At 37.6% G+C, this 26,097-nt stretch overlaps 1 protein-coding gene across 6 annotated transcripts in view; it reads left to right on the forward strand.

The window, feature by feature from the left end:
- ZNF385B (zinc finger protein 385B) overlaps nucleotides 1-26,097 on the forward strand; it is a 401,094-nt gene that overhangs the window by 162,827 nt on the left and 212,170 nt on the right. The window contains exon 1 of one of the 6 annotated variants that reach the window (XM_060622002.3): nucleotides 6,854-6,908. The exons of the other annotated variants lie outside the window; for them this stretch is intronic. The gene's annotated coding sequence lies outside the window, so the exon portion shown is untranslated. Of the gene's footprint in view, nucleotides 1-6,853; nucleotides 6,909-26,097 lie in introns of those variants that run through there. 6 annotated transcript variants of the gene reach the window in all.

Consider the following 26,097-nt stretch of genomic DNA (forward strand, 5'->3'; position numbering starts at 1 on the left):
GCAGGTGGAGTTTTACAGTCCTCTTCATCTAGATCTAAATCAGTGCTGAGGGAACTGATTGGGTTCATCCCTATTTAAGCACCTCTGATATGGCCACAATCTTGTTGGATTTCTTAACTGACACTTGGGGTAGAAAAGGATTTGATGAAGCACAAGAATAACTGTCACTTGTTAAGGATTTACTGTGAGCAAGCATGCATCCAGCAGGAACCCATTTAACCTTGCAAGGAAGGTATTATGATCCCCATTTTTCAGATGAGAAAATTGAGGCATACAAAGATGAAGTAACTTAACACAATAAGTGGTAAAAATGGTTAAAAACAAAACAAAACAAAACAAACCCAAAAACCCTTTCCATTGGGCAACAATGCAAATCAGCTTATTCTAAGAATACCAGAATCCTGCAAAATATATTGCCTTGTTTTACCAAAATAATCATCATGGAAAATAATTACAAGTAGATCATATTACCATGAATCAAACTTTGGCTTTGCATGAACTTAATAAACATCCTCTAACCAAAGTAAGTCATCAGTCCAGTGATTTAGTTCTAGTCTCATATTTTCTCTCACCCTCTGCCTTCATCAGGAGGGCGATGCACCGCGTCTGCATTTTCTCATTGTGCAGTTATCATTGTGCTGGGGTCTATCTGTTGGTGTCTGGGCAGGCAGCAGATGGTACATTCAAGCAGGTAATTGAGGAGAGCTTAATGAAGGCGATATTTTCAAAAGTGTGGACAGGGTTAAGAGAACAAATGGGAGAGAGAGAAGGGCCAGGAACTAGCAACAGCTGGAATGAATTACTGTCCCTTGACCCTGAAACAATGAGAGAAGAGAGCCGTTGCCAGAAGCCAGAGACAGGTGCAGCACAGCAGAGGGACAACCAGCAGGCAAGGAGCTGCTATCTTCTAGGAAAGGTGCAGCCAGTTTGTTGCCACCAGAAAGAAGTAAATCCAAACAAAGTCTAGGGTGAAAATGACATACACAAATGCCTGCCTTCCCTCTCTTCTTGTAGTCTAGTCTCTTACTGGTAGCCAACATGAACTAACTGAATTCAAACGGAAGCCAGAGGACAAGGGAACCACTGATCTAGTCCACAAAGGTCAGTCTCCCCAGGGCACAGAGCAGGGTGGAGAATGGGACATATATGGCTCTGGAAGGGCAGATGGAAAATATCCGTTGCATAGTGCTTTACTGCCATGGTTGCATAGCCTAATAAGCCTACTTTCCCTTCTCTTGCACTCTTCTTTTCTACATTCCTTTTGTCTTCCAAGTTCTCTCTCTGGCAGATGTCTCCTCTTTGCTCTGCATGGAGGGCTGCTGGTCTACCTCTTGAATTTAAGTGATGTTACCCTGGTGTTGGGCCCCATTTTTATGGGGCTCCTAGTGCTTCCCAACTCCATCTCCAGGTCCACTGAGGAACACACACTCTGGGGCAGATCTCCCTGGTCATCTGATTCCTTGGTTCTCTGATTTGACTAGGGAAGCTTCTCTTCCTTGTTACACCATTGGCAATCTGTCTCCAGATACTCCAGAACGTTGAGTTCTAAAGGCATTTCCTTCAAATGGCTACCTTCCTAGGAAATTAAGTAGCCTCCGTCTTTACACAGTGCTGATTTCCTATGGCATTTCTGCCTCCTGGAGCAGCCAAGTCCCTAGTATTTATTACCCAGTAGAAACCACAACTCATGTGGCACAGCCTGGAAGCACTGCAACTGAAATAACATAGTCTAACAACAGGAGAGGGTTTTTTTCTTCTTCCTCTTCTTTTTTGTTTGTTTTTACTTATGTTCCTAGAATATTAAGAAAAGGATACATGAAACAGTATTCAGGAAATTCCCTCTCCCTTCCCTTCATCAGTTTTCTCACCCTCTCTCAGTTCCTTCAGCATCTTTTCTCTGGAGTCTCCCCGGCACCTCCCCCACCTCTAACCCACCTGTCTCCCTTCTTCCTCCTCTTTCCCATTTCTTTCATTTCTAGACCACAGAAGTCCCAGAGAACTTGCCTGGCAACAGAACCTGACTCTGAGGTAGAGAAGGGAAAGAAACTGAGCTGGTAGAGGTGAGACCCTTCTCAGTAGATAGAAGATGAGAAAGGCTGGGTGCATTTCTGCCTGAATAATGTATCCTTGCCAGTGTGAGGATCATGATGGAGTGAGAACAGCAGCACTGAAAGGTATCAAAAGACTTTTAAACTTTAAACAACTTGATAGTTATGGCATATGAATTACAGTCTCATAACCAAAGTCATTTTCCATCTGTAATTATTACAGTGGCTGCCATTCATTGAGTGCTTGCCCCGTGCCAGGCGTTTTACCAAGGATTTTAATATATTTATCTCTAAAGTTCGAACCAAATCTATAACATATTGGTGCCAGCTTCCCTTTGCAAATGAAGAAATTGAAATGCAGAGCCATGATTTGAACAAATTGTGACTCTAAAGCACATCCCTTTTCATTAACAATAGCACTAGTACAGTAGCTCCCAACAGATGAACAAATACTGTCACCAGTCCTTGTGCTATCATGCATGCAGCGTTTTTAATCTTCACATCAACCCAGTGAGGTAGTAGGGTTGTTAGCACCACTCTATGGGTGAGAGTCAGAGACATGAAGGCACCCTGTTGGCCACACAGCTAGTACTCTTGAGAGTCACACGTGAACCCAGGTCTGTTGGACTCCAGATGCGTTCTCTTAATGACTGACCTGTACTCCAAAGATGTCTGCTTTATAATATTATATACGAGGGACAGAGTGGTGTTATTAATATAGTAGCTTGTTAGTTATTAATTTCTAGGATAACTCTGTGTGGGTGGAGGCAGGTATTTCTAAGAGTTGAGAACCAACGTGACAGGACCTGCTGTGATATGGGTTGCAGCAGGTGCAGGTCAGCTGGTGAATGCTAGGGTGGGGCAACATACTCCATGCCAGCATTTTGAAATAGAGAAATTTGGGGTTCATGAGTGAGTCAAGACAATGACAAACAGCAACTGACCCTGTGAAACAGAAACCAAAGAATAGATTACAATACACAGGTCCCTCCACTTGATGTTTACTAGTTAGCCCATTTCTTGAACAGCAATCCAATAATAATCATCATGTCTCAGGGGAGTCTCCCCTATAGTTCAGGTCATTTCCTTCATGACTGGCTGTATGACTGTGATAGTTTTTTTTTAATATTATTTATTTATTTTCATCTAAATGTTTTTAAAGTCTCGTATAGTTAACATACAGTTTTATATTAGTTTCAGGTGTACAATATAGTGATTCCACAATTCTATATATTCTGTGCTCATCAAGATAAGTGTACTCTTTATTTTGTGTGTACATATATTTGTGTATATGTGTGTGTATGTGTGTGTGTGTACACATACTTCATCTTCTTTATTCATTTATTTCTTCATGGACACTTGGGATGCTTCCATAATTTGGCTATTGTAAATAATGCTGCAATAAATACAGCGGTGCAAATACCTTTTTGAATCAGTGTTTTCATATTATTTGGGTAAATACCCAGTAGTTGACTGTGATAGTTGTATGGAAGACGAGTCCTGATACTGAAATTAGTCTATAAATTCTGAAATGAATAAAATATGGAGATGTATTGGTAAAACAATACAAGTGTTGGCTTAACTAGTCAGTTGCCTCATGAGAGAATTAGAAAAAACAAAAAGTAGTTGTCAGAAGCCCACTCATGAACTGTTACATAGACTTCAGGTAATTTTCTAAGGTGTATATTTTTAAATAAAATTTTAGTTCTGTTAGATGAAAACCATCAACTTTTAGCAGATTAAGATAATTTTTAATGTTTAAATATAATATTTGTTGGGTGATTTCTACGATGATTTCATGGAGTGTTTTAGGGGAAGGCAAGTTTAGGGGTCTGTGGTTTTGGGATCAAGGAAAGTTGTCATAAATCATACAGTTAAAACATTGACCTCTCTCCCAGCCTATCATTCACCTTCCTTACCTTCTGTTTCTCCTACTGTCAAATTTTACCCTGAAGAAGTTAAGACTCAGAGACACAAGTGTATAAAAGAGCACTTAATAAGACCCAAATCCTGAGGCCAGTTTCTTCCCCCAGGCCAATTTCTAATGTAAATCCTTCCTTTTCCAGGTTTTGGTGTCTTTTTTTTTTTTTTTTTTTTAATTTCTATCTCATCTGAGGCATAGTGCCAAGCACTCAGAGTATACAGACCATGAAGTACTCCAGAAGCTCACAGGCAATTTTCTCTTGAAAAGTGGCTCCCAATGCAAACTGGTGCAGCTGCTGTGAACAGTATGGGGGTTCCTCAAAAAGTTAAAAACAGAACTACCCTACAATCCAGCAATCGCACTACTAGGCATTTACCCAGAGAAAGCAGAAACACTAATTCAAAGGATTACATGCACCAGAGTGTTTACAGCAGCATTATCTACAATAGCCAAATTATGAAAAGAGCCAAAGTGTCCATCAACTGATGAACAGATAAAGAAGATATGGGAGATAGACATAGACATAGACATAGATATAGATATAGATATAGATGTAGATTAGATATATAGATATATGATGGAATATTTTTCAGCCATAAAAAGAATGAAATATTGCCATTTGTGATGACATTGGTGGAGCTAGAGAGTATTATGCTAAGCAAAATAAGTCAAAGACAAATATATGATTTCATTCATATGTGGAATTTAAGAAACAAAACAAATGAGCAAAGGGAAAAAAAGAGAGCAGCAATCCAAAAAACAGACTTTTAACTATAGAGAACAAACTGAGGGTTGCTGGAAGGGAGGTGGGAAGAGGGGTGGGTGAAATAGATGATGGGAATTGAGGAGTGAACTTGTGATGAACACCAGGTGTTGTATGGAAGTGTTGAATCACTACGTCGTATACCTGAAACTAATACTACACTGTATGTCAACTGGAATTTAAATAAAAACTTAAAAGTGGTTCCAACACCATACCTCACTGATACTGTGGCTGCTGGTGAAAAATTCAGATCCTCCTCCTGGAGGAGGCTAGTGGAAACCAGGAGGAGATCCTCCTCCGGGAGGAGGCCTGTGGAAACCAAACCTCAGTACCTGGGCAGGTACAGGGAGGCCTGTCTTCCTAGAGCCATTGAGGGGAACCCCAACATGAACAGAACTGATGGTAACATGATGAGATGATAGGAGCAGTGGTGCAGAAAGGGAAGGGAATGTGAAGAAGGGCTGGCCTCGACTCCTTTCTGATTATTAGAAGGCTGCAAGGCACAGCCTCCTGCTGGCCTTTGATACCAACTAAAGTAGAACATTATACATGCTGATGCTGTGTGTGGTTCATCCTAGTTATCTACTTTTGGTTTAGAATCTACTAACGCCTTCTGGGCTGGCTAAGTTGGTAGAGCATCTGACTCTTGATCCCATGGTTTGGAATCTACTAGACCTATTTCTTGCTAAATATAGTTTGCTATTGAAAAACATGTAATGTTTAGCATCAGAGGATGAAATTAAGTGTTAGCTCTATATAGGCTAAGCCTAGCACTTTAAATTGACTCATTTGTAGGTAGTATAAAATGGTGCTGTCCATACAGTCAAGATGATTGCAGTTACTACGCTCGCATTATATAGTCCATGAATGCGTACTGACTTCCATTTCTCCTTTTGCAAGATTATATAACTATGGCACTCTTAATTAGGAGGGTGATGATGCTGATACCAAGGAATTCAATGCAATGAACTTTTTATTATTAGAGATAAAAATTAATCCTCAATTCCTTTGGCCTTTTAATTGTTTAACTGTGGAATCAGTCAAATGTGGAGGCTGAAGAAGCACCGAGGGATAATGTAATTGCAACTCTTCAAACAATTGTATCTGTCTGGAGAATGAAGATTGATGATCTGGAAAATAGATCTCATTGTTTCAGTAGTAGAATTATGGGTTTTGCCAGTGGCTATTAAGAGAGATTCTCTGGGAAACTTTTTACCAAAAGAAAAAAAAAATGATACTTGTGAGATGAAGGAAATTTAATTCAGACACTTTTCATTAAGAAAGGCCAGAAACTCCAATTCCCAAGTTCATAGTTGACGAGAGGCCCCAGAGCAGTAATTATCCATTTTTCAAGTTTCCTGATAGAAAGCTCTTCAATTAGATATAGACAAGGGGAAAATTATGGTAAAAGGAAGGGTAGTTTGTCCTTTCTAAAGAGCACTAGGAAAATAGAGACTATATAACAATGTTAAGAGATAATTATATTAAATGAGTTAAGCACTTTGAATTATCTTAAAAGATGTTAAATTACTTTCGGTATTGCTATTTCACTTAAAGTGCGTAAAATTTTAACTCTGAAAATAAACTTGCGTTCAGTATTCATCTATGTTCCCTAAATTCTCAGAAAGGATGGTTTGCCTTGGGCATCCTTGGATATCCCTTGGGGAAATAGGTTATTCTGTGGATGAACTAGGTAGTGTTTTTTGTTCAAAGTGCCAGTGAATATTTGAAATGTTGATTCAGTATATTTGTCATGCTGTTAGAAAGATTGATTAGTTGTCTCACTTGTTGATTCTAATGTTACTTGACAAGCATCATTTGCATGGCCATTTGTGTTTTCTACCTTCCTTATTCATATATGAGGTAGAAATGGGTGTAAATGATTGACTTGATAGGAGGCTATGGGCTATCATGGATTAATATAAGTCAGAGGAAATGCCTCCCTCTTTGTTCAACCACATAATGGTAGTTCATGAATATTTTATTTTACCATTTTAAAGTGGAGGAAGCTTAGAAGGTGAGTTGAAGTGACCTCAGTCCCTTTCATTTTATTTATAATGTAGTGTTTCTTGTTACTTGCTGCTAAGCAGAGAGTGAAGATGTAACTGTTTACCTCAACAGGGTAAATGGAAGCAGCTCTACAGCCATGGTCCACCACCAAGCTGAACTCTGAGTATGTATCTGTCCAGGAATTACTTCTAATCTGAGCACAGAGATGATACAGAACATATATTTAGAATGAAATAGTCACTGGCCTTTTGCATGATTTTATTTTATTAATGGAGACTTCTACTAGCAGGCAGTGAATGTAGAAGGGAGGTTTTAGAAACCGAGAACTTGAGAAACACATTATATGTGCTTATTATTATTTTTAGGTTGGAAGGGCTGTGTTTTAGAAATGTGAAAAAGTTCTTCTTTCTTATATCTATAACATTTTTTAAAAGAAATACTACTTTATTTTAAAGGTTTTTTTTATTCACAAACATTTCATTTATATCCCTAAAAGATAAGGGATTTTTAAAATACATAAACACAATACCATGATGCCTGAAAAAGTGAAGAATCCCCTTAACATGTTCCAATATGCAGTCAGTATTCAAATCTCCCATAAGCAAACTTGTACATTTTTTTTCAAATCAGGATCCCGTCTATAACATTTCTTATTTTAAAGCTAAAAATAAGACAGTGTTGTATGAGAATAGCACTAAAGGATGATGAAGTTGGGGAAACAAGAGGATTGAAAACAGATAAAAACAAACAAACAAAACTTAGGCCTTGACACGGTTTGTTCAGGATGTTCCAGATAAAGTAGCCACATTTTTAAAAGAGATGAACATTAATGTTCTCTAATGGTAAAGTAATAAATGTGGTTTCTTTGTAAACCATTTCAAAATTAAAGACATGAAAAGACAAGGAGAAATTAACCCCAACAGCTGCTGCCACCATGCTTCTCTACCAGTCACAGGTAGCCCAACTGGTGCCTCCCATCTTAATTCTGTGTGTGGCTGTGGAGGACATTTTTGTAAAGCAAAAATGTGATGCTTTTATACCTACCATCTGGAAGGTACTTTTTGTCCCACTTAATTATTTGTCATTATTTGTTTGCACTGTAAGTCATTAAAAGACATTCAAGGGGTGTGGGTGGCTCAGTTAGTTGAGCGGTTGAGCGTCCGACTTCAGCTTAGGTCATGATCTCCCAGTTCATGGGTTTGAACGCCATGTTAGGCTCTGTGGTGACAGCTCAGAGCCTGGATCCTGCTTCAGATTCTGTGTCTCCCTCTCTCTCTCTCTCTCTCTCTGCCCTTCCGCTGCTGCGCTCTTTCTGTCTCTCAAAAATAAATTAATGCTAAAAAAAATTTTTTTTAAGACATTCAAAAAGAAAGAATGAGAGAGAAGGAAGCTGAGATTCTGTATATAGCCTGCTTTTCCACCAACAAGATGCTCCCCACTACAGTGGGGATGACTGTCCTTCCTGATTAGGATCTTTTAGCCTACAGTATAAGAATATGAATTGTTTTAGCCTACAGCGTAGGAATATGATCTCAGCTATGAACTTCCAAGATCCAAAATATTGATTCTACCTCATTGGGCAGTGGAGTTAATAACAGTAATGATACAAAAAAATAAGTAATAGGATTGGGGACCTCTACCAAATAGGGGGAAGGGTAGTGTTTGCTTCTCGCGTTGAGGAGGAATAAAAATTCAGTGAAATTATCACAAACCCGAGGGTTAAGAAGGTTATATATCTGTGCCATATATCAGTCTAAAGTCTAGTGAATAGATCTCTTCAGAGTTAAACCACAGTGAGAAGGCACAAAGCCTTCAGGCTTTTAGGAAACTATTCTGAGATTTGGAATCAGAACATAAGGCATCAGAAGTAAGATATCAAAGAGCTCACTTTTTAAAATAAAAGGGGGTTACTTTGTAGTTACAACAAGAACAGTAGGAAATAGAAAGAAACCCAGAGAAGGACACATAGATCCAGCAAATCATGTCAGTTCTGCACATGGAGATGGGAGCCAGGGGGTAGCATCAAGTAAAATGGGCAGGAATTCAAAAATTGTGTTCTGAACTTGCTTAAAGGGAGTAGGGTCACAAAAGGGGGAAGAGGGTGGGGAAATGGATACTGTAATAAGTAGAGTCAGGTCCTGCTGATGCAGGAAAAATGTGTCAGAAAGAACTGTTCTGCTGTCATTTAAGTATTAAAAGTCACAGGAGCCTTGGCATAATGTCTTCCTCCGTTTGACTTTGTCACATGCATATATATCCTTTCATAGCATCACAGGTGAAAGGTGACTAGTTGAGGACAGCATTTGAATATTACTGCTTTGTCTGGCCAGATACTGTCTTATAACAATTCATGTACAGTCCTATTTTAATGGCTCCAAAGTGAATATGAATATGCCATGGGTATTTAATAATTTTTTATTATTTGACATTTATACTACAGTAAGTTTTTTGCTAATATAAATTATGCTACATCAAATAACCTCGTAGGCAAGTCTTTGTGTGTCATTAGTTGTTTCCTTTGAGTAATTGCTGTAACTTGAGTACAGAGGCTTAGAAATTGCCCATTTCAGACTGTCGCTACTGCTCGCCAAACTTCCTTCCATAGAGTTTGTACCAGTGCACACAACCATCAACCGTGAAACATCAACTATTTCCCACATTCAAGGATGAGACTCCTAGCACATCATCATTTTATAAACCTCTAAATTGTGTTTTTCTAATAGTGCAGATGATGTCAATTAAGTCATAGGAACTCTTCTTCCTGGTACTCATTGAGATCAAAGGTGTGCAATTTTAAAATACCCTGGTGGAAGTTAGAGCAAAACACAGAATATAGTGATCCAGAGTGCCTGGGTGGCTCAGTTCGTTGAGCATCTGACTTCAGCTCAGGTCATGATCTCATGGTTCATGAATACAAGCCCCATGTCTGGCTCTGTGCTGACAGCTCAGAGCCTGGAGCCTCCTTCAGATTCTGTGTCTCCCTCTCTCTCTCTGCCCCTCCCTGACTCACGCTCTGTCTCTTTCTTTCTCTCTCTAAAAAATAAACATTAATTTTTTTTTAAAAAAAGAATATGGTGATCAAAGAATATTTAAGCTATACAGAGTGATCATACTCATTATTTTATTAGCCAGGTGTTCTAATCTATTTCTCTAACCACAGTCTAACATATTTCTATCTTTAATCCTTCTAATTGTATAATCACTCAAAAGGAAACTAATAATTCTTCCTTTCTCAAAAACTAGAAAAGTCAGGTAAAGAACATAAGAATATAAGGTCCCTGAACAACTCAGTAATATTACTATAGTTTTAAAAGAGAATCCAGGGGTGTCTGCGTGGCTCAGTCGGTTAGGCGTCCGACTTCGGCTCAGGTCATGATCTCACAGCTCATGAGTTCGAGCCCCATGTCGGGTTCTGTGCTGACAGCTCAGAGCCTGAAGCCTGCTTCTCATTCTGTGTCTCCCTCTCTCTCTGCTCCTCCCCTGCTTGTGCTCTTTCTCTGTCTCTCAAAAATGAATAAATGTAAAAAAAAATTTTTTTTAAAGAGAATCCGAAACAGAATCCACATTTGAAATTTATTGCTATATTTAAGAAGGTATGACACACTGTTTGCACATATTACTTGATATGGAAAAAATATATTAAAAAGTAGAAAATGCTGTCCTCTGTTATTGACCTAAATAAATGCATTATTTTTTTAAGTTTATTTATTTATTGTAGGACAGAGAGACAGAATCTGAAACAGGCTCCCAGCTCTGAGCTGTTAGCACAGAGCCCAATGCGGGGTTCAAACCCACAAACTGAAATCATGACCTGAGCCAAAGTTGGACGTTTAACCAATGAGACACTGAGATGCCCTATAAGTTTTTTAAAATTTCATTTTCTACCTGTTTTATAGACATTGAATTGATATTATTGATTGACTTTTTATTTAGCATTCTTGTTAAATTGACTTTATATGTTTAATTATTTATCTGAAATCCTTGAGATTTTTATACACACACAAATCTCATCATTAGCTAATAATTACACAGCTTCATTGCTTTCTTCCTGTTCTTAAAATGTTTTTTCTTTTCCTTATCGCATTAGCTAGAAACTTCAATATGGTATCAATTAGAAGTATAAAGTACATTTTTGTCTCACTGTCAGTCTCAGAGAGAATTTTTTCAATATTTAATCTTTATGGTATCTGCTTTAGGAATTTTGTAGATAACCTTTTTTCCCCACCTTTTTTGAGGTATAGAGGTATTTGGCAAATAAAAATTATGTATATTTAAGGTATACAATCTAATGGTTTGATATACATACACATTGTGAAGTGAATGACCACAATTTATTAACACATCCATCACTTCACATCACTACCTTTTTTGTTGTGGTGGTGGTGGTGAGAACACAACAAATTTCAAGGATATAATGCACTATTATTAACTAGAGTCACCATGTTGTATATTAGATTCCCAGAACATATTCATCTTGTAACTAAAAGTTTGTAGCCTTTGACCAATACCTTCCTATTTTCCCTATACCAAAACCTCTCAATCATCACTCTATCCTCTGCTTCTATGTGTTCACCCTTTTTAGAAACATATAAATTAGGTCGTACTGTATTTGTCTTTCTCTGCCATATTTCACTAGCATTAATGTTCTCCAGGTGCAACCATGTTGTCCCAGATGGTGGGATTTCCTTCTTTATATAGATGAATAATACCCATTACATATATATATATATATATATATATATATATATATATATGTGTGTGTGTGTGTGTGTGTGTGTGTGTATACATATATGTATATATGTATATATATGTATATATCATATATATTAATATATAATACACTCCATTATATATATAAGATATATGTATGAGATATAGATATATGGATATATATGAATAAAGAAAATGTGATGTATATATATATGTGTGTATATATATATATATATATACACACACACACACACACACACACACACACACACACAAATACATACATACATACATTGGCAGACATTTAAGGTTGTTTTGATAGCTTGGCTATTGTGAATAATGTGCCCATGCACACGAGAGTGCAAATGTCTCTTTGAGATACTGATTTTATTTCCTTTGGATATATCCCCAGCAGTGGATATATGCTGAATCATATGGTAAGTTTTATTTTTATTTTTTATTTTATTTTATTTTGTTTTATTTTTATTATTTTTTTTCTTAATGTTTTTTATTTATTTTTGAGACAGAGGGAGACAGAGCATGAGCGGGGAAGGGTCAGAGAGAGAGGGAGACACAGAATCTGAAACAGGCTCCATGCTCTGAGCCGTCAGCACAGAGCCCGATGTGGGGCTCGAACTCACAAACTGTGAGATCATGACCTGAGCCGAAGTTGGACGCTCAACCGACTGAGCCACCCAGGCGCCCCTAAGTTTTATTTTTAATATTTTGAGACCCCTCCATATTGTTTTCCATAATCGTTGTAACAATTTACATCTCCACCAACAGTGGTAAGAAAGGGTTCCCTTTTCTCACACCCTTGCCAACACTTTCATCTATTGTCTTTTAATAATAGCTATCCTAACAGGTGTGAGGGGATATTTCATTGTGGTTTTGATATGCATTTCCCTAATAATTAGTGATGAGGAGTTCCATTTCATCTACCTGTTGACTATTTGTATGTTTGCTTTGGAAAAATGTCTTCAGCTTCTTTCATTTTTAAATCAGGTGGTTTCTTTGAGTGAATTCTATGAATTCCTTATATATTTTGGAGAGTAACCGCTTATCAGATATGTCATTGGCAAATATTTTCTCCCATTCTATAGGTTGCCTTTTCACTGTGTTGGTCATTTCCTTTGCTATGTAGGAGTTTTTTGTTTGATATGGTAACACTTGTTCACTTTTGCTTTGGATGTCACCAACCAAGACCAATATCAAGGATCTCTTTCCCTATGTTTTCTTCTAGGAGTTTTACAGTTTCAAATCTTACATTTAAGTCTTTAATCCCTTTTGACTTGATTTTTGTATATGGTGTAAGAAAGATAAAGGATCCTATTTCATTCTTTTGCATGTGGGTTTCCAGTTTTCCCAATACCATTTATTGAAGAGATTACCCTTTTCCGGTTATGTAGTCTTGGCACTTTTGACATAGATTACTTGACTGTATATGTGTGGGTTTATTTCTCAGCTCTCTGTTCTGTTCCATTGGTTTATGTGTCTGTTTGTTTTTACAGGTACTGTACTAGTTTGATTAAAGACAACGTTTTTCAAATTTAGGAAGTTTCATCTTATTAATACTTTACTAAGATGTTTTTGTCAATAATGGATGTTTTATTTTTTTTAAGTATTTTTTCCACACTTATTGAGATGGCTGCATGCTTTTTCTCCTTCTGTTATAGTGGTAAAAATTAGATTGATTTTAGAATCCTTAACCAACTTTGCATTCCTAGAATAAGCACCACTTTATTATCAAAAGTAAATGGAATAGAGGCGTCTGGGTGGCTCAGTCAGTTGAGCGTCCGACTTCAGCTCAGGTTATGATCTTGCTGTCTGTGAGTTCGAGCCCCACGTCGAGCTCTGTGCTGACAGCTCAGAGCCTGGAGACTGCTTTGGATTCTGTGTCTCTCTCTCTGTTCCTCCCCCACTCAGGCTCTGTCTCTCTGTCTCTCTCTCTGTCTCTCTCTCTGTCAAAAATAAATAAACATTAAAAAATTTTTTTAATTAAAAAAAATAGAATAAATCTAAAATTGTTCCAAAGTGAAAAGCTTATTTTTAGAAAGGAATGGAAATGAGAATGAAAGTGGAGCCATTTCTTATCAGCCAGGATTAATTGTAGTCAAAATTTGCCTTAAACAAAATTAAGGCAAAATGGAGAAAAATCCGGAACCAGGGTTAGACTTACGAGGTATCCAAAAGCATGAAAAAGAAACATGCACAGTCAAAACTGTCAAGACTTAGAAGTTCAAAATCATTTGGTAAGCCATGATTGAGAAAGCCAGATACATAAGGGAATGTAGGAACAAGAAGATACTTCTAATCTGGCAAACTCCATAAGAAGATTTGAGTTCTTTATTCTCTGTCAGTAACAGTGAGAAACTGTGTCCTGACTGGACCCTGGCTCATAGACATACCCTTGGATTGGTTTCTTGCTTTTCTTCAGACTCAAGAGACAGTGTCAGATAATCATTCTGAGCTTCTAGCAAAATTTTAAGCCTTCTTCAATTTCATTTCTTATTAGCAGTTGTTGCTGTTGTTAACAATGATTTTAACAAAGAAGAACAACAGAATGGTTTAAGGAGATTATTTTTTTTAAGTTTTATTTATTTACTTTGAGAGAGAGCACGAGTACGGGAGGGACAGAGAGGGAGGGAATCCCAAGTAGGCTCTACACATTTTTTGTGGAGCTAGATGCTGGGCACGAACTCATGAACTGTGAGATCATGACCTGAGCCGAAATCAAGAGTTGGATGCTTAAAAAACTGAGCCACCCAGGTGCCCCATAGAGATTCTTATCCTCTACACTCCTGAGGAGTTATTGTGTCAGCTTGAGACACTCCTATCCCCAAAGATTTTCACTCAATAATGCATTCAAAAGTGCTATTCAGGAATGTTTAATCAATAGGTGTTTAAAGTGATCCTATAACGTTCCAATAATGCCCACGGGTGTAAAAGTGTAAAAGTTTTTATTAAATATATCTGGAGGCAAAAGATGTTGCATGTGGCTTTTAAATTTATTGGACTGTCCTTTTTTTTGTCTTTGTCTCTCTCTTCCCTTCTCATTTTCTGTCTCTCCCTTCTTTACTCTTTCCCTCATTTCTTTCCTTTACTTCCCTTTCTGTATATTAAATTACTAGCAGGTATATGAACATCTATAAACTCTAGCAAAGTATTAGGAATACAAGGAAGTAGAAAGAACATTTCCCAAACTTAAGGAATTCATCAGCTAGTTGTGTGGGCCTAGAGTAAATTCAAATTAATATATATTGATACGCAGTATTGCGAAAACTTAAAATTAGGTGGAAATGTATAGATCACAAGTCCTAGTTAAATGTAAAGAAAATTTTCTGTGGAAATTGGCAGCTGGAAGAGTTCCTAAAAAAACATGTAACTTGAAGTCTGTATGTAAATGAGAATCCCAGAGTAAGACAGAGGACCCAGCTGATCAGAAATGTACAATGCAAAGACATTGTATTCATTGGGATTAAAGCCATCTATAGTGACAGAAGAAAACAAAATAATGGTGACTTAAGAATTTATTTTAAATTCTTGTATTTCTTGTTCACTTAAACATATTTTGTTGACCCTCCATGTTTGGTGTGACATTCTAGTGTCAGGGAACCAGGCTTCTCTCTTTGGCTCTGACATCCACGGGTAGCTTGCCCTCCATGTCCTGTGCTGATGCTTGGGTTTGTCATTATGTTTAAATTCCTGCCAACAGGAAGAAAGAAGCAAAGTGGCTTCCTTTCCCTTTAAGAAAATATCCAGAAGCTTCACTTGGACTGAATTTTGTCACCTGGCCAGGCCTAGCTGCAAAGGAAACTGGGAGATGTAGTCTTTGTTCTAGGTAGCTATGTACGTAGCTGAAATTCTATTTATAGTCATAGGCACAGGAGTATAGTCATGAAGAGGGCAGTACACGTGTGAGGGGACAAAGTGACTGAAGCAGATACTTTCTGTATCTCATGTATCTAACACTGGAAAAGAACCTGCCCATGAGTGTAGGAGAGTACAGTATATATATTCCTGTAAAAGAAAACACTAACATGACTTAATTTGACTTTATGAAGCTGCTGATTTTTCTTTCCTTTTTTGTTCATGGCTTCGTGATAGGAAAAAAAAAAAAAACTATCCTTGCTCTAGGACGTTAATTCTGAACTTTTTATAAGTTCGTTCTCCTGGGTTGTATCTGCTTAGATGATTGCAGAATGCAACAGTTGAGAGTACTTTCCTGGAAGGAATATATCTTGAACTAAAATTTCAGAAAATAAAGCAATTTTTTTTTTTAAAACTCAAACTGCATTTTAGGAGGTCCTATGAACGGAAGTGAAAACATGAATCTCATTGGGTTAGTCCATCTGGTTTTTGTTTGTTTGAATAGAAGAGAGGTTTAACAGATAAATTAAGGTACCAAGCACAGTCTTAATCTTTCCTCATTTTCAGTAATAGGCCTGGCTCAGACCTTCCCCAGTTCAGCTTTTATCCAAGTCACATGTAGGCAATTAGTAGATTTTCTGTTCAAATAAAAATGTTTATTTGCGTTTCTAATTTACCATTGTGACACTGGAACTCTGATTGAAAGCATTTTAACTTTTATGGTAAACAGTAAAAAAGCCTCATAAAGCTCTCACAAAACTTCAGGAGTTAAGATATATTCCTTATGAATGCCTACATTGTGATATTTGTGTTGCCAATTATTTTATCTGGAATCATTCACTTAACTACATTTCCTGGTGTTTTTTTTGTTGGGTTTTTTTTTTGTTTTTTTTTTTTTTTTTTTTTTTTTTTTTTAGAGCACTTCGCGGAGGACATGTTTTTAATAGGCTATAATCATCACATGGGCAACAGGGATCTTGGCAAGTAGCTATTAACAGTATAGACAGAAACTTGGAGTGTGATAGTTTTAGACTTCCTGAGCTTCTTGATGCTATTTTAATGCACTAAGAGTATAAACTAAATTTAGATCCTGCTGACTGTTACCAGAGTGAAGTGCGTGCCTCTTTTGCAGACAATGCTAGATTTAGTCACCATGTATTTCTGTCAAGCTGGGAATGCAGTTTACAGCTCTCATCCCGTGTAAGCATATAGTAACTATACATATGTATTTAATAATTGCTCTGAATTGCACCTGTTTATTTCAATTTTGTTGCCCCTAAAGCAGTTACTGACCTTGTGTTTTTTTTTATGGTCATTGTATTTTATTTTGATAAATCTGGCATTATACTTACAGTTAATTTCTAACAGGAAGTCTGTGTTACTCCCTAAGTATCTCTCTAGCCCACTATTTGTCAGCCTGGGTACTGTAGCATTTTGGGTCATACATTTCTTTATTATGCGGGACTATTGTACACATTGCAGGATGTTTGGCAGCATCCCTGGCCTCTATGCATTATTTGCCAAGAGCACATCCCTCTAGACCAGTTGTAACTACTAAAAATGTCTTCAGATATTCAAATGACCTCAGTGAAGCAAAATCACTCTCAACTGAAGACAACTACTCCAGTCTGTCCACTGTTCACCATCTCCTTCACTCCTGCCCCAGTCCACACTACTGTCATCTCTCAGCAAACCATTGTTAAGAATTTTCTGCTGGATCTTCTTGCATATGCCCCAGCTGCTCTCCAGTTCATTCTCCACATTGTGGCCAGAGTGCTTTCCAAAACCCAAATCTCATCATGTTAGCCCTTTTAAAACACCATCACTGCTTTCCAGTGACAGATAGAACTCTTAAAAATAGCCTCCAACATTCATCCTAGTTGGACCTGGAGTACTCCTTGGCTTCATCTCAACCCAATTTCTCTTGCCAGTTCAGGCTTTTCTATGTGTCCTTCCTCCCCCGGCTCTTGCCTTGCTCTTCTCCTCTCTGCCCTTCTGGCCAACTTGCACTCACTCTTCAGTTCTGGCTCCATTCTAGCCTCAGGTTGCCAGGATATTCTTATCTGATGACTAAGGACCAAGTCAGATTGACGTGCTATAGTTAATTCTAGGCCAAATGGAGTAAAGTCAATCATCTAAAAGCCAGTTTACCAAAGGGCCAAATTATTAAACTTAGTCACCAAAATACAGATTTAACAAACCCTTGTTTTTCTTTTCATATTTATAGTTTCCTACTATTAGTTTTGTATGAGTTGGGTTTAGATTGCTTGAGGGCTGTAAAGAATCAGTATTTGCAGATTTTGGGGTCGGCAGGCTCTCTCCCCATCCCTGTGAGCCCTGTCCTCCAGTTCAGGTTTCCCTGTCTGGGACTAGCAGCTTAGCCCACCTGATGTGCTGGCCTGTATATCCATCTTTCCTCTAGTAGGCAGGTGTAGTGAGAATCAAATGAAACTTCCTAAAATGCAGTTATGATATCACATTGAAAGTAAAAATCTTAAAAATCTATGAAAGTATCCCATACAATCTACATTGCTTCAAAGTTTTCAAGTAAAGAAACAAAATTTGGTAAAATGTTAAAATTAATAAACTCAGTTATTTGTCATTGGGGATTTAAAAAAAATTTTTTTTTACATTTATTTATTTTTGAGAGACAGAGACAGAGCACAAGTGGGGGACGGGCAGAGAGAGAGGGAGACACAGAATCGGAAGCAGGCTCCAGGCTCTGAGCTGTCAACACAGAGCCCAACGCAGGGCTTGAACTCATGAACTTTGAGATCATGACCTGAGCCAAAGTCAGCCACTTAACCAACTAAGCCACCCAGGTGCCCTGTCATTGGGGATTTTAATGAATAGTTCCTAAAATTTCTAAAAATTGGCAAAATTGTTAATAAATTCAAAAAGATTAAATAGGTATAGTATAAATTGAAGATTTCCCATAGGAAATTTGAGTTATATTTATAAGAATGTACCCACAATAAGACCAAAGTAGCTCATTGCCCCTTAACTTTTGACAAGTTAAATATTCTTTAAAAGTGTTTTAAGATCAATGTATTTGTTGACTATAGTCAAAAAGAATAATGTTATAGTTGCCCACTTGTAATTCTACATTTATTTGATGACCACTGCAATAATTATCTGTGCTCGTCTCTTAATCGTAGACTCCATGAGAGCAGGAACTGTGACCATTTTTGCTCATTAATTATTTACAGAGCATATCATAGTATCAGGCACAAAGCAGATGTCCATTTAAATGTTGTTGAATCAATAAATTACTTTAAAAATACATTATTAGCCTCCTAATATGTAATAATGACATTGCCAGTAGTTCTTAGCCTTGAGAAAGCTGTTGATAGTTTTGGACCTAATTCTATAAAAACATTAAAAATATATAACAGACTTTGATAAAGCATTTATTGAAACACTGTGCTTTTTCTAAGACTGAGATATTTTGGATAGTCTTTTGGTAGTTACACTAAACAAAATTTCATTTTTCAGATAGAAGTCTGTGTGGTTTTAAGTTGTATAAAAAGTTTGTGAATTTTCTTTACTATCATATTCAAATGAAATAGCATGGTTCTTTATCACATTTAAGTCATATGCCATAATGAGAGTGTTTTAAAATTAATATTATAAAATAATATCTTCAAATAAAAATAGAACATGAGTATTATCTCTGGATTATCATAGTTGGTTAAGCATCCAACTCTTGATTTCAGCTCAGGTCACCATCTTACGGTTGTAAGATCGATCCCCATGTCAGGCTCCATGCTGAGTGTGGAGCCGGCTTGAGATTTTGTCTCTCCCTCTCTCTCTGCCCCTCCCCTGCTGGTGCTCTCTCCTTAAAAACAATTGAAAAAAAAAAAAAAAAAAGATTTCCAGTTGACTGTTGGCAGTGATGTTTATATGGTTAGGGTTGACCTTAATCTAAGGTTAGTCAGAGTGAACATTCCAGACTTTCCAAAGGGGATGGAGAAGAGAGAAGGCAAGAGAAAGATGTAGAAAGGATGAAGGCAGGAGTTGGGCTTGAGGGAAAATTGCCTTTTCAATTCTCTTCAGGATTTAGTCTGAAAATTTCCATTATTCCAAACACATCTTCCCAAATTCTCTCTATATTTGACCTCCATATAGAGCACAAATACCACTATTTGAATCATTTAATGACCATTATGTGATCCACAATCCACAATTTTTCAAATATTTCAGATACATTTTATATTTATAATTCTAAGAAATCCGTGAAGAGGTTTATACTGTTTTTTCTTTCTCTTGTTCAAGGTGGCTTATTTCTTTTTTTAAATTTTTTGTTGTTGTTGTTGTTTATTCATGTTTGAAAGACAGACAGAGTCAGAGCACAAGCAGGGGCGGCGCGGAAAGAGAGAAGGGGACACAGAATCTGAAGCATGCTCCAGGCTCTGAGCTGTCATCACAGAGCCTGACACGGGGCTCGAACTCATGAACCGTGAGATCATGACCTGAGTCGTGGCCGGATGCTCAACTGAGCCACCCAGGTGCCCCACAGTGGCTTATTTCTTTGTGTATTTTATAATTTCTGATTGTTAGCTCATGTTTCACTAGCCTTTCTCTGAAAGAATTCTGCAAGACTTGTGTTGAGGAAGCACACTTCTAGAAAAAAGTATTTTAGGTTCTTCTTGGTGCTGAAGGAGGTAACCAGCCCTGGAACCATATCTGTTATTTTTCTTGTTTTGGGGGTTTTCTGGACCAAACATGTAGAGAATATCTAAATCCTGAGCCATGTAAGGATAGGACTATGGTTATAAATTCTAAGAAAACCATCCTGTCTCCCTAATTTATGGCCCAAACAGACATTTTTCCTTGCTGTCACCTTTGCTGGTGAGCAGGCTTTCTGAAGGTTTGCTCTTCAAAGGACTTGGCTTTGAGTTTCGTTTTTGACTCTCCACCTTGCAGAGGAGCAGAGCCTTGATTTCTGCTCCCATTCAGTAGTTAGAACCCACAAAGCCAGGATACCCATGCTGGCAAATGCCTTCAGGGCAACGATGGGAACAGTACCATCTTACAAAGTAGCTTTCCATTTTTGGCCTTTGAAAATTTTCCTTGGTGTTTTTCTAAATCTCCTATGCATCTGAAAGGATTCTTAAAATAATCTTATCCATTTTGCAAGGGGAGAGTTTATTTTAAAATATATGATCAATTCATTATATTGCTGGAAATAGAATGCAACAATGATTTTATATTTAAAGAGATATTTCTTTTAAGGAAAAGAAACCATTTGCCTTCCCTCCCTCCCTCCCTCCTTTCTTTTCTTCCTTCCCCCTTCCCTTACACCTATCTATATGAGATAATTGATCATTTAGATAAAATTGCAGAGCCACTCTTGGAAGGAAAAGGAAATTTATAGTAATATAGCTTCCTTTATTATACAAACAATACAAGCTAATTGACAGGAAACACCAAAGCTATTTTTTCCTAAACTTCACATTTTTTAAATGATTTAGGAACTAATTAAATGAAATTAAATACAACCAACATTTTTCAATCACCTAGCACATACCTGAAACTGTGCTCTGTAGATACAAATAGGTTGAAATACAGTGACTTTAAGACTACCAGAAGCATAACAGAGGGAAGGAATAGATATCATAGAGACATGGGTGGCCCTTAAATTTAATAATTTTCACTTTAATACAAACTTGACTTGTACAATGCTTAGTACCTGCCAGAATTTTCATGCAATGAGCAGGTTTTTTATAACAGTAGTCAAGGAAGATTTGAGCAATCACCTGAGGAAGCTGCTCATGTATATGCAAGTATTGGTAAAGAGTGTTTAGTCCTTGGGCTGCCAGGGTGGCTCAGTTAGTTAAGCTTCCAACTTCAGCTCAGGTCATGATCTTGCAGTTCGTGAGTTCAAGCCCCGTGTTGGGCTCTGTGCTGACAGCTTGGAGCCTGGAGCCTCCTTCAGATTTTGTGTCTCCCTCTCTCTCTCTGCCCCTCCCCACCCCCTCTTTCTCTCTCTCAAAAATAAACATTAAAAAAAAAAAAAGAGTGGTTAGTCCTTGAGGAATGAGGATGCTAGGAAACAGATACTATCACACCCCCTCAAGATGTACTTGCCTTTATTCGTCCTTCAAATGTTTGACCTTTGAGAATGTTTTCAGGAACTTATTAACTACATATTTTTTAAATTATTTTTTTAACGTTTATTTTTATTTTTGAGACAGAGAGAGACAGAGCATGAACAGGGGAGGGTCAGAGAGAGAGGGAGACACAGAATCTGAAACAGGCTCCAGGCTCTGAGCGGTCAGCACAGAGCCCGACGCGGGGCTCAAACTCATGGACCGCGAGATCATGACCTGAGCCAAAGTCGGATGCTTAACTGACTGAGCCACCCGGGCGCCCCTAAATTATTTTTTAAAAATGTTTTTTAATGTTTATTTATTTTTGAGAGACAGAGAGAGACCGAGCATGAGCGGGGAGGAGTAGAGAAAGAGGGAGACACAAAATCCGAAGCAGGCTCCAGGGTCTGAGCTGTCAGCACAGAGTCGAACACGGGGCTCGAACCCACGAGCCATAAGATCATGATCTGAGCTGAAGTCAGATGCTTAACCGACTGAGCCACCCAGGAACCCCACATATTAACTACATATTAAGAATAAATTAAATATGTTCTTATAAAAAGCTTTTGAATTACCCAGGGTACAAGCCAATCAGAGAAAGTTAAGAGAAATTATATTTTTTAGTGGAACTTAAAAAGACATGGTGAAAGTTTGTCATATCAGGTGGACGGGAGATCATGAGCAAAGTCAAAGATATGTTGAATCTCTTGATGTGTTCAGAGAACTTGAAATAACTAGCTTTAAGTAGCTATCTCAAATATACACAGTTTACATATTTTTTAAATATTTATTTTGAGAGAGAGAGTGGGTGAGGGGTAGAGAGAGAAGGAGAGAGAAGATTCCAAGCAGGCTCCAAACTCAATGCAGAGCCAAGGTGGGGCTTGATCCCACGACCACAAGATCACAACCTGAGCCACTGTCAAGAGTCAGACAGATGCTTAACCAATTGAGCCACTTAAGTGCCCCCAGTTTACATATTTGAAGTCACTTTCATATGATGGAGTTAGTTAGCATTCACTGAACTTTTGCAGTGTGTTGGATACTTTGTATATGCTTTACATATAATAACATTTAATTCTGTCAATAGTTCTTTGAGGTGGGTACTGTTATCATCTCATTTTATAGATGGTCAAAAATTTAAGTAACTTTCTTAAAGTTATAGGGTTACAGGGGGACAAGGCAGGACTCAAATCCAGGTGTTCTGGCCTTAGAACCCATGCTCTTAACCTTTATGTTCTTTTGTTCACAGTGAAGGCTGATTTATCCTTTTTTTCTTCCAAGTTTTTATTTAAATTCTAGTTAGTTAACATATAGTGTAAAATTGGTTTCAGGAGTAGAATTTAGTGATTCATCACGTACATATAACACCCAGTGCTCGTCATAACAAGTGCCCTCCTTAATTCCCATCACCCATTTAGCCCATCCATTCTCCCTCCCTCCATCAACCCTCAGTTTATTCTTTATCGTTAAGAGTCTCTTATGGTTTGCTTCCCTCTTTTTTCCCCCTTCCCTTATGTTCATCTGTTTTGTTTCCTAAATTCCACATATGTGTGAAATCATATGGTATTTGTCTTTCTCTGACTGACTTATGTTGCTCAGCATAATACACTCTACCTCCAACCACGTCATTGCAAATGGCAATTTTTTTCTTTTTGATGGCTGAGTAATATTCCACTGTATATTTACACCTCATCTTCTTTTTCCATTCATCAGTTGATGGTTTTTTGGGCTCTTTCCATAGTTTGGCTGTTGTTGGTAGTGCTGCTATAAACATCAGGGTGCATGTGCCCTGAAAGCTGATTTATCTTGAAGGACTGGATCAAAAGTTCTCATTCTTGAGATAGCTCAATGAATGAAAAAAGTTTGTTTTCTCCCCTCTAGATCCTATGTGCCGTAAAAATTGGCTTGTTCTTATTCAATTGATTTGAATAAATATTGTTCTTTTCTAAGAAAAATACATGACTGAATGGATGCCTTTTCAGTGGTGTATTGGACAGGTTTACAAGAGCTGATCATTAAATTTTCAGGAATTGTGTGAGCCAGTTATTAAATATAGTGTTAAAAATTACATAAATGTAAATTAAATGAATTATATTTAAAACAAAGGTATTAAATATTCAAAACCCATTACTTCCTAATTACTTAACCACATTTTACTATTATCTATGCTCTTGAGGTTTTTTCTCGATTGTATATATATGTGGAAATATAATGGTGTGCTGCTGAGTTCTACATTCAGTAATGCTCATCACTTTGGTAGCTTGAAATTAGAATCATATTTATACTATGATTTGGTAAACACAACATATTAGGGTTTTATCCCCAAGGAGCTGGCTGTTCAACAGTTATCACAGCACCCCCTTCATTCCTTCTTTAAAACATTTGCCTTGCTCTTTTCTGGCTGGAACCATGGAGGGTGCAGATGAGAAGAAAAAGAAGGTGCTTCCTTTGCCAGAAACCCTTAAGAAAAAGTGAAAGAATTTCTCAGAGTTGAAGATCAAGCGTCTGAGAAAGAAGTTTGCCCAAAAGATGCTTTGAGGGGCAAGGAGCTAAACATTACCACAAGGAATACAGACAGGTGTTCAGAACTGAGATTTGAATGGCTAGAATGGCAAGAAAAGCTGGCAACTTCTGCAGACCTGCAGAACCCAAACTGGCATTTGTCATCAGGATCAGAGATATCAGTGGTGTGAGCCCAAAGGTTCGAAAGGTGTTGCTGCTTTTTCGCCTTTCCAGATCTTCAATCACACCTTTGTTAAGCTCAACAAGGCTTCAGTTAGTATGTTACGGATTATGGAACCATATGGAGCATGGCGTTACCCAAACCTGGAGTCAGTGAATGAACTGATCTATGAGCTCACCTTGTTGAGCTTAACAAAGGTGCCACTGAACATCCGGCAAAGACAAAGAAGCAGCAGCACCTTTCGAACCTTTGGGCTCACACCATTGATATCTCTCTGATCCTGATGACGAATGCCAATTTGGGTTCTGCAGGTCTGCAGAAGTTGCCAGCTTTTCTTGCCATCCTAGCCATTCGAATCTCAGTTTTGTATATCTGAGTAGTTATTACTACTAAGGTCACTCTCTTGGTAGTTCTACCTGTCATCTCCATGCTTGGTAACATAGAGCCATTTATGTACTTGAAGGCCAGATCTTGGTGTTCTTTTTATTATACTTTTTGTCTTTCCTACTGTTTTCTAGCTTTAATCATATCAATATTTCTATTTTTAACTGTTTCCCAATTTTTTATTTTCCCTGAAGTTGGAAAACCCCAGAGTAGAGTGCTTCAGATGGCTCATTACCGTAGCTGAATGATATCTGAATTGTCATTTTAATATATCTTTTGAGTAAAAGTATTTATATTGACTGAGACTGACATTTTCTTTACCTTATAAAGAATAAAGTTTTTTTCCTGGTATATGAGGAGGCAACAATAATTTTTGTAGACTCTGTTCCTGGCAGTAGCAAAACAAATACAGAAGAAGGAGAAAAATCTGTGTTTGCTACAGGAACAGTATGCTAAACAAGTAGCAAAAAATATTCTGATCAAATATTTAAAAACAAAACAAAGGAGAAAATGTTTTCTCACCCATTCAGTTTGAGGAGGATCAATGACTAATTAAATGAAGAATAAAGGAGAAAGCCTTCAGGAACTTTAGGAACAAAATTTATTGGGGAAAAAATAGCCAGAAAGCACTTATAGAGGAGAATATCAGAGCTCTGGTAAGCCAGAAGACTGCTACTTGTTATAATTTCTCTGAGTGCCTGTTTTCCAACACCTTCGATAGAGAACAGGAAGGAGATGAAGTAAGCAGATAGTATGAGCATCACCAAAAACTGTTTGAAAGTTGAAAGTTGGAAAAGATTAATACAGTAACCATTTAGTAGCCATCCTATAATTTTATATTTATAAGGTTGTAAAAATTAACTTATTAAATCCCACTGTGTCATTATATATTAATGATATAGTATAATAACCAGTGACCAAAATTGACTTATGGATAGAGTGGTCCTTCAGAGAAGTAAGAGGAATTGCGTACCATCACGTGTGACTGACTTTTGCTCAAACGAGGTATGGGTGCAAGAAAAGCCATTTCTCTTGGCCAGGATTCATATGGTTGCAAGTAAGACTCAGTATAACTTAAGAAAGAGGAAATTTGTTATGAGGATTCAACGGTGAATCTCAGGAAATCCAAAGCCAATAATCGAAGTTGGCTGGGGCTTGTGGAAATAGATGTCAGTGACCTGGAAAGCCACCAGGAACTGTTTGTTTGTTTTTTTTTTCTCTCAGAAGCGATCTCTACCTCTCACAGTCTCTTGCCTTCTCAGCACTTTATGATGTGTTCTTTCTAGTGACTTGTCCCTCTTCCCCATAAAGTATGGCTTGAACATGAGACCCTGTGAACCTGATCAGAATTTCACAGTCTCTAGTGTTTATGTTCCCAGTTTCTCATCTTCCCTATCCGTAAAGGATTAATTGGCATGTTATTTTGAACCAGGCCACTAGTCACATCTCTGATGATTAGCTGCCCTTAAATCAGTTATCTACACTTGGTCCTGGTCCCATCTGCTGTGGCTGGAATGAGATAGAGTCATATGGTACAGAGAGGGGTCACATTAGGCAAAAGAGGCTGGGGGCTGGCAAGCCCTGGAAACATACTGCGTATTCTGCCTTAATTA

Source organism: Panthera onca, chromosome C1 (genome assembly GCF_046562875.1).
Source record: "Panthera onca isolate mPanOnc1 chromosome C1, mPanOnc1 haplotype 2, whole genome shotgun sequence".
Classification (NCBI taxonomy): domain Eukaryota; kingdom Metazoa; phylum Chordata; class Mammalia; order Carnivora; family Felidae; genus Panthera; species Panthera onca.